This window comes from Sciurus carolinensis, unplaced genomic scaffold (assembly GCF_902686445.1).
Source record: "Sciurus carolinensis unplaced genomic scaffold, mSciCar1.2, whole genome shotgun sequence".
Lineage (NCBI taxonomy): Eukaryota > Metazoa > Chordata > Mammalia > Rodentia > Sciuridae > Sciurus > Sciurus carolinensis.
The window spans coordinates 199,665-208,773 of record NW_025920227.1 but is presented as its reverse complement, the minus strand read 5'-3'; the positions used below and the strand labels follow the sequence as shown (position 1 = coordinate 208,773).

At 35.0% G+C, this 9,109-nt stretch overlaps 1 pseudogene; it reads left to right on the top strand.

Moving 5' to 3' along the window:
* The first annotated feature begins 276 nt into the window (after positions 1 to 276).
* Positions 277 to 1,755, top strand: LOC124975221 (vasculin-like protein 1; annotated as a pseudogene).
* Positions 1,756 to 9,109: the final 7,354 nt, after the last annotated feature.

Here is a 9,109-nt window from a genome sequence, read left to right as displayed (position 1 = left end):
ACCCCTCTTTTTAAATGTAACAAATACTTTTTATGTTCCCCTTCTCCCTTCCCCTCACCCCTTCCCCCTTTTGGAAGTGAATCAGGAACTAGGTAGTTTAGGATGAGCATTTAGAGGAACTCAGAAAGTGAGACACATAGAGCCAGGCTTCCTTGTGCTTCATCACAAGTCCTGCTGCTGACCAGACTGCTTAAGCACCTTTTAACAAGAAGACCTCGTGTGAGAGCCAACTGGTAGCATCAAGAAGTTTGGAAAACAGGACCACAGAGATTCACTCTGGGATCCTGGCCATGAGGTTGGATTCCTCACCTTGCTGAAAAGACACTGGACCTAAATGGCACAGCATGACTTTGTTCCTGCTTGGCTAAATTTCTCAACACCACAGTCAGCTAAGTCACCTACATCCACCTTTGAAAAGCATGGAGAACACCTATCCTGAGGAGAAGGTAGATTTGGAGTGAGCCATTGTTGACATAATTTCTCTGATGGCTTTTTTAACAATGGAACCCTAGGAACTACAGGAGATTCTTGGCACCAGTCCTCCCTATTCCGCCATGATTCTGTGGACTCTGGCATCTCTAAGGGAGTATATGCTGGAATCACAGGGAACCTATCTGGTTGGCACAGCTCTTCCCGAGGTTATGATGGCATGAGCCAGCATAGTGGAGGTGGCACAGGGAACCATCAACACTGGAATGACAGCTTTCACTCCCGGAAAGAATGTGCCTTTCAGGAAAAGCCACCTACAGAGATTAGAGAAGAAAAGAAAGAAGACAAGGTGGATAAGTTACAGTTAGAAGAGGAAGACTTTCTTTCTTTGAATCCAGAAGCTGGCAAACAGAATCAGCCATGCAGACCTATTGGAACCCCTTCTGGAGTGTGGGAAAATCCACCTAGTTCCAAGCAACCCTCCAAGATGCTAGTTATCAAAAAAGTTTCCAAAGAGGATCCTGCTACTGCCTTCTCTCCTGCATTCACCTCACAAGGATCTCACCATGCAAATGGGAAGAAATCATCAACTATGGTTCCAAGCATTTATAAGAACTTGGTTCCTAAGCCTGCACCACCTCCTTCCAAGACCAATGCATGGAAATCTAGCAGAATGGAACACAAATCAGGATCCCTTTCTCTAGACAGGAGTCTGCATTTACCAACCCAATCTCTGTTACCAAATCTGTGGTACTGGCTGGTGGCACAGTTCTCAGCTCTCCCAAAGAGAGTCCCTCCAGCATTACCCCTCCAATTGGGATCAGCTCCTCTCAGCTGACCAAGATGACCTGCCGAACCACTGACAGAAAGAGTGAGTTCCTGAAGATTCTGAAGGATGACCAGAATGGAGACTTTGCAAAGAACAGAGACTGTGACAAGCTGGAGGATTTGGAGAACAACAGCACACCTGAACCAAAGGAAAATGGGGAGGAAGGCTGGCTTCAGAATGGTCTATCTCTCCCTGTGATAGAAGAAGGGGAGGTCTTGTCACACTCTCTGGAAGCAGAGCACAGGTTATTGCAAACAATGGGATGGCAGAAATATCCTGAAAATGAGAATTGCCTTCCTCTCACAGAGGAAGAGATAAAAGAGTTCCACACGAAGACAGAGCAGATGAGAAGAAATGACTTTGGAAAGAATGGCTTCTTGCAGAACCACAGTTCCAGCCTGTTCTCCCCTATGAGAAGCACTTGTAAAGCAAGGTTCGAGAACTCAGACACAGAAATGAGTAGCAGTGAAACATCAGATGATGATGCCTGGAAGTAGGCATATAAATGCTCACAGTTAATCTGACTCAGTAAACTCAGCTTGTGTGTTTAGGGTATATACAGAAGAAATCGTTCTTTTCCTTTTCCTTCTCTTAATGTTGTTGAATAATTCATGCACAATGGAAATAATCATATCCCAAAGAAAGAGCAATTGGCTTGTTTAGCTTTTGTTGTTGTTCTTCCCTGTTACCTGCTTAATAGAAGTTTGTGTGGTGGGATTTTTTTAAATACACACACACAGTACATATGAGGCAATACATAGGTGGGAGCTGGCAGTGCAGAGATGCAGAAAGGAGACACTGGTCTGCAGCAACAACTTCTACTACAAGCCCTTGGGGCACTTCAGTAAATTAAAATAAAAAAAAAAGAAGTCATTGCTCTCAAGATGATTGAGAAAGAGAATTCATTACCCTGTAAAGACACAGGTCAATTAAAAAGCAGCATCTCTTTGCATCTACCATCTATCTCCAATTTCAAGTCCCCTTCCATTTGCTATGAAGTCAGTGACAAAAATCCCTAGATGCTAATTGACATTATCACAGCCTGAAAATTTTGAGAAGTCTGGTACCAGTGTATTGGATTGCAGACAAGCAGCCAAGATATCAAATGTGTGGAGAATTTAAGGAGAAGTTTCTTGTGACTGTGGCTCAGAAATCTAAGCAACATTACAAAAAACTTCATTCTAAAAGTTATTATTGAAGTCATTTTCCTCCTTCTGTTTGAGAATGTTAAAATTAAGAGAGAAACAGCACTGCAAACATGAGCAACAGAGGAAGCGCTGAGTTTTCCCTATATTGGAGATTTTGAGAGTATATTCCGATAGAGAATCTGCATCAATTCTTGATTTTCTTAGTCAATGAAAAGATAATCACTATGATTTGATAAAGGGACATATAAATAAGACTATTATTTACTGTTTTCTTTTTAAATTTTTATTTTAAATTTATTTTCATTTACATATTCTATGGTCACTGGTATCAAACACCTTTCACATGAGTGAACTAATTTTATTTCAAAAACAATATTAATATTTAGTGTCTTTTTTAAGCCTTACTGATAGTCCCCTAATAAGAACTATCTAATAATCTTAATAAAAAGCTTAAAGTGGAGGAATACATGAAATAAAAATACTTCCCCTATTCAAAAATCAACTACAGGTGTCAACCCAAGTTTTGGAACTACATTGTGACAGATATAATCTAAGTTTTTTAACTGAAGGTATTACAGGGCTGGGGCCTTCTGGGAAACTGAGGCAGCATGAAAGTCTCCCCTTCAAACCCCAGTTCTTGTGATCAAATCAGAAAGTTTTCAGACATGTCACTCAGGACATGATTTTATTAGAAGGGATGAGAAAGAGGAAAAGGGAACATTCTCAAGGGAGAGAGTGGGTCCTCTCAGAGAGGAGAGGGATAGTTTATGTCTCCTGCACTTTAGTTTTATTGTGAGAGGGATAGTTTATGTCTCCTGCACTTTAGTTTTATTGAGTCTCACCCAGGTCCATCTCTTGACTTTTGACTGGCAGCAGCATGACATCTGACTTCCAATTCCCTAATGCCATGATAACTCTAGATCACTTCAACCCATGCTGACCAGATTCCAATTGGATTCTTAAGCATAAATTCTTACAGATTTCATGGTTAGGGGGAATTATTCTTATCTCTCTGAGTTCCAAGATCTGGTCTATGAAAAGGCTCACAAAAAGCACCCCCTTCAGGGTTAATTGGATTCCTGTTGTCAACATTATCTTGGGCCTGCATTTCTCCTGCAGATAGCAGGTAGTTTGCTGAGGAATGTAACACATTCTTTCCACTCAAGCCATGCAGGGCTGCAGGTAAATTGCTTCTTGGAAAAGAAAGTATGTGGGGGTCAGTACAGTGGTCCCATTTTTACAGAATGATTCTCTTAACTTGTGTTTCCACCATTCATGTCTTCTTGTCTCCTATCAAAAGGAAATACCTTCATTTTTAGTTTTCTCACCAATATAAGATTTCTTCCTTTTTAAAAATTTCTAAAGCCTTTTATCCACTGCACATTTTAATTGCATAGTGCAATTAATCACTTATGCATTGTATTACAATCCCACACACAAATTTTAAGTTTTCTGAAGGTACGCAAATAATGTAAGTTGGTGGTAGGAGATAAGAGAGATACTAATTAGACACAGAATTTTTTAGGGGTAACTTAGAAAGAAAAAAAATATCTAAGTGGAATACCATTGCAAAAACTTCCATGATGTTTCATGACAACTGAAACGAAGGAGATTAATAAAATTATGGCATTTGCTGGCAAATGGATGAAATTGGAGAATATCAAGCTACGTGAGATAAGCCAATCTCAAAAAACCAAAGAACGAATGATCTCATTGATGAGCAGATGATGATACATAATGGGTGGTGGGAGGGAGGCAAGAATGGAGGAAGGAGGGACTGTATAGAGGGAAAAGAGGGGTGGGAGGGGTGGGGGGAAGGAAAAAATAACAGAATGAATCAAACACCATTACCCTATGTAAATGTATTATTACACAAATGGTATGCCTCTACTTCAAGTACAAAGAAATGAGATGTACCCCATTTGTTTACAATTAAAACAATTTTTAAATGCAGTATTTACTAGCCAAAGATTTAACTTATCCCAGCTTTCCTGTCTTCCTCTGTGGAATAAATCTTCATAGTATCTGCCTCATGTGATTTTAGTAAGGTGATGAACAGAAATCACTTAGTAAAAGCATGGTACATAGTGAATGCTGTTTTTTTAATGAATCTTTTAAGAAAATGCAGGAAACATTATAAATCTGAAGACTATCTCATAATGAATTTTGTTTGGATATTGTGAATTGGTAAAGTGCTCCACAGTAGGTAGAGACAAGAATCTAATTTGAGAACTTCTGGTAAAAGAAAATTAAGTATTTACTTTTATTAGATTAAGGTACCTACTTCTTTTTCCATATCAAGTTGTGGTATTTCTTTTTTGATACAGTGTTTCATTAAAAATTCTATTTATTATAGTAACACTTCTTTGAGAATAGAGAAAAAAAAACACTACATATCTGATCTCTTGCCATGGTGAATAAAATATGTATATCATTTCAATGCTAAAACCAGAATATTATGCCACATTGAACATAAAAACTGAACTCATTGTCTAATTGTCATCAGACAAAATTCACTATTAATTACTAAGTAAGCAAGCAAGCTTTAATAATTGAAAAGCTTTGGCTAAATGCTTCATTTAAAACTACAACTTCTTTGTGAAGCAGGAGTATCATTTATAACTTGATTTGGTCCTCAGAGATCATTTAAAAGTTCTTGAAATTTTTGCTTAATTCATTTTATGATCATATCTTTTATATTTTATATTAAAATGTTATAATTTCCCCACCACACACTATCATGCATTAAATATTGTCCACTTTCAGGCATACACAATCACTTATACAAACTATATATTCCCCGGTATGCTATTGAAAATATCATTCATATTTTTCTCACTCAGAATTATTTTGAGCCAGTTATGGTGCATGCCTGTAATCCCAGCAACTTTGGAGGCTGAAGTAGAAGTATCTTAAGTTCAAGACCAGCCTCAGCATTTTTTAAGGACCTTGTCTCAAAATAAAAAATAAAAAAGGACTGGAAACATAACTCAGGGTAAAGCACCCCTAAGTTTATTCCCCAGCATCAAGAAGAAAAAAAGAGTATGTTGAGAGATAAATAATTATATGTCATTATTCTAGGAAAATCTTATGTAACATTTTAAGAATGTCATATCACTTTGTATTTTCAATGTAATAATAAAAAATAAACTTATACATCTGATAATTTGTCAGTAGGCACAGGCTACTGTTAAACTATAGTTTATAATGATTTCTCTGAGAAATTTGGTTCAAATGGGTACTGTTGAAGATCTTTTGAGAAGAGTCAAATTTTCTAGAGGAAGTTTTTCTATGGTTGAAGGTACTTCTAAGATAAAGAAATGGATTTCTATTCCAATTCCTTTGAAGAGGTGAACAAATCTATGAGTAGTCAGTCACCTGTGTAGGCTGCTGTCAATGCACATTTTGTGATTTCAGTGGGATGTTCAAAATGTCTGAATGAATGATAGTCAACCAATTAGAAGGTACCTTTTCTTTCTATGTGACAATCTTGAATTCTATGATTTTTTTCTATTATAGCATAGGTAATACTCAATTGCAATTATTTGATTCCCTGATCATTTACCTTCCTTGATTATTGATCACCCTGCAATATACATGCACTATGATTAATAAAATAAATAAAGGTAAAGTGGGAAAAAGGTGAAATCACCACACCACACACTATCATGCATTAAATATTGTCCACTTTATTTAAGTCAAATGATTTGACATCCTGAAAAAAATATATATGGTGTGGAGTGTTGTACTCTTATTGAGTACAGACTGTCTATATTAGGTTTTTATTATTGCTTTACATAATTACCATAAACTCATTTGTTTATAACAACACAAATTGAATATCATAGTGTTCTGGAAGTAGGAAGTTCTAAAAAAAGTTATCACCAAGACAGAAATCATTCTGAAGAATCTAAGGAAGAGTGCATTCCCTTGCCTTTTTTAGCTGCTCTGGGATACAGATATGGCTTTCTAAATCCAAACTTAGTGGTGTGAGTTCTTCAAATCTCTTTCTCTGACCTCTGCTTCTGATCATCTGCTTACCTCTTCAAAGACTTGTGATTGCATTGGGCTCACCCAAATAATCAAGGATGAATCCCCCATTTTAAGATTCTTAATTTAATCATATCTGAATTTTTTGCCATGTAAAGTAAATATTCACAACAAATTTCAGGAATTTGAATGCAGGCACCATTGGAGGATCATTTTTCTATCTGCCCCATCAGTGCCTAATAGGTTGTTAAATAATTTGTGTCACTTTTTACAAACAGATTTAAGAGAAGAGTAGATGATATAAAAGAAAAATGAACAAAAGTTATCTTTAACTTAATTATTGTACTTGAATTTTTCATTTGAAATAATCTTGCATTTGCAAACACATTAAAATACACATCAAAGATTTCCTGTATATTTTTCATTTGACTACACTAAATGATTGCAATTTGCATAAGCATATATAATTATCAAAACTAGAAAATTAACACTGGTTCAAAAGTATTAATTATTAGAATTATTCATGTTCTATATTCCCACTAATATCCTTTTTATGCTCCAGCATCTTAAGGAGTATCCCACATTTTAATTAGTAGTCATGTCTCATTAGTGTCCTTTATGATCCTCAATTTTTTTCTTTATCTCTCATGACTTTGATATTTTGAAGAGTGTTTGTAGTCTATCCCTCAGTGTTTGATGCTTTTTCATTATTAAATCCAGATATGATGCTGTGCCCATCTCAGTACATTTTATTAGAGAGTAACTGATATAAAAATGTCTTGCTTTTGATAATGTTCATTTTGACCACTTAGTCAAAGTGTTATTTGAAGATATGTACACTCTAAAGTTTCCATGTCCCCTTTTGATTAAAACTATGTGTGATCTACAAAATACCACAGGTTCCATGGCACCTAAACGTTGAAGTAAATAAAAGCTTTACTTCCTCTCTTTAAAGAAAAAACATGATTGTACTTTTTTATTTCACACTAATTGGTAATTACTCATTTTTATTATTCAGGTAAGTAGGTATGTATTTATGCTTATAAATAGGGGAATGGTTGTTAAATATATAGGGACATGTTGTACATGATAGCAGAGGCAGGGAAGGCTGAAGCAGGAGGATGACAAATTAAAAGCTAGCCTCAGCAACTTAGCAAGGTCCTAAGCAATTCAGTGAGATCCTGTGTCTCAAAATATTTTTTAAAAAAGTGTGGGGGTTGTGGTTCTGTGGTTAAGTACTCTTGGGTTCAATCCCTGGTATCTTTCCCCAAAAAATTAAGTGACATCAAATATTAACTGGCTAAAATAGGACATGTAAAGATAAAAGTACCTGGTAAATAAAGTCCTTTTAATTATTCCAGAAGAGTTTTCTCCCTAAATTTTAGAATTTAAATTTGGTAAACTTATTTTTATATTCATATGTTTCTATTGCTCTCATCTTTAAACAATTTGATTAACTTTAATCAACTTTAAACTCTAAACAACTTCTACATAATTACCCTCTAATAACTATTAAAAAACAATCTGTTACATTTCATTTTTTAGTTTTCACATGTATGCATTATACTACTCAATAAAGGATATGAAATTCTTAAAAGCAGGTTGCATTTGTATGATTATTTATATTTCTCTTTTGTCTAACATACAATGAACACATTTTTGCAAAGATTCTATAAATATTTGTTGACAGATGAATATTAACTTTGAAAATTAGTAAGATGTACTGCAAACATTTTTTAAATGAAGTAGGAAAATAAGCTAAAGAAATTTATAGATAGGCATGCGATAAGACTTTATTTATTCATAAACTCAGCATAAAACATTTTATATAAATATTTGCTTAATAATTAAAAAGTTAATACATGCCAGTACTTATAAAAGTCTTTAATAGTAGAATATGAACTAAATATCTTCAAGAGTGGGAAATAATAAACAAGTCTTCATAATTTTGAGCATATGGAACTCTATTTTGACAAATGTATAAAAATGAAATTAAGGAATCTTTAGACAAAATTATGTGTACATTTATTGGAGGCTATTTACAATCTGAATTAACACAGTACTGTGGAGGGGAAAATATGTTATTCACTAAGAGGCCTTGAGGCATTGAAAATTAGATATCATGGGAGTGTAACAAAGAATAAAATAGAAGAGTGACAGTGGATAAGATAAACCTGGAAATGAGGAATGCTTCCCTCCCACCCACCCCTATAGTGTACAAGTGGTTTGGCCAAAAGAATATAGTTTAATTTTACACTTACATGTAATGGCCACTTATTCCTGCTTCAGTAATCTGTTTGATGAGGTAGTCAAGTTTGCAAAAAATGCAAACTATTTTTCTCTATAGAAAGCTCAAAAGTATTTGAAAAATGATCTCTCATAATGCAAAGAATAACAATTCCTAGATGGTGAACATGAAAATCTATGTCTAGACTGACCAAGATAAAGGGAGGAGACAAATCATAAAAAGATGATAAATGGATCATCACTAGCAAGCTTACATAAATTACATAAAAGAAAATTATATACAACTGTACACTAACACCTTCCATGATGTATATGTAGTGGACATAGAAAGGCCTAGACCAAACTGACTCAAGGAAAAATTAAAAATGAGAAGTGATCAAAACTTTCCCAGTAAGAAATGCCTGGGTGTAGCTACCTTCATTTCTAAATTCTATCATATGTATATAAAAGTTCAATGTCATTCATT